The sequence below is a fragment of the Oryzias melastigma genome, linkage group LG10 (genome assembly GCF_002922805.2).
Source record: "Oryzias melastigma strain HK-1 linkage group LG10, ASM292280v2, whole genome shotgun sequence".
Taxonomy (NCBI): domain Eukaryota; kingdom Metazoa; phylum Chordata; class Actinopteri; order Beloniformes; family Adrianichthyidae; genus Oryzias; species Oryzias melastigma.
In genome coordinates this window covers 25981574-25981836 of record NC_050521.1, presented here as the reverse complement: position 1 = coordinate 25981836, position 263 = coordinate 25981574, and the positions used below count along the sequence as shown (strand labels likewise).

The window sequence follows — 263 nt, the reverse complement described above, 5'->3', positions numbered from 1 at the left end:
TGCCAGTAACCCAGAACTAAAATAGCCAGTGCAGACTCACCTGACCGTACTCCTTCTCGATGGCTGCTCTTTGTTTACTGAAGGACCTTTGGAACAGACAAAAAAACAACCAAATTATCAAAATCTGTAACTCTACACCTTCTTTTATTTTTAGTTTCCCCTGCTCTTTTTGGGAAACGGAAAATCCTATTTACCTGATCTCCTCCAGCAGCTCTGTGTCCTGATGATGTTTGGTCTGCAGTTTGCTGAGCTGCTCTGAAAAC

The 263-nt window shown here is 42.6% G+C and overlaps 1 protein-coding gene across 1 annotated transcript in view; it reads right to left on the bottom strand.

Annotated features, from left to right (window-relative positions):
* Nucleotides 1-257, bottom strand: part of LOC112137860 (F-BAR and double SH3 domains protein 2) — a 10711-nt gene extending 10454 nt beyond the window's left edge. Inside the window, exons 1-2 of the mRNA XM_024260392.1 lie at nt 195-257; nt 41-86 (exon numbers count right to left, since the gene is read on the bottom strand). The gene's annotated coding sequence lies outside the window, so the exon portion shown is untranslated. The remainder of the gene's footprint in view (nt 1-40; nt 87-194) is intronic.
* Between the last annotated feature and the right edge of the window lie 6 nt (nt 258-263).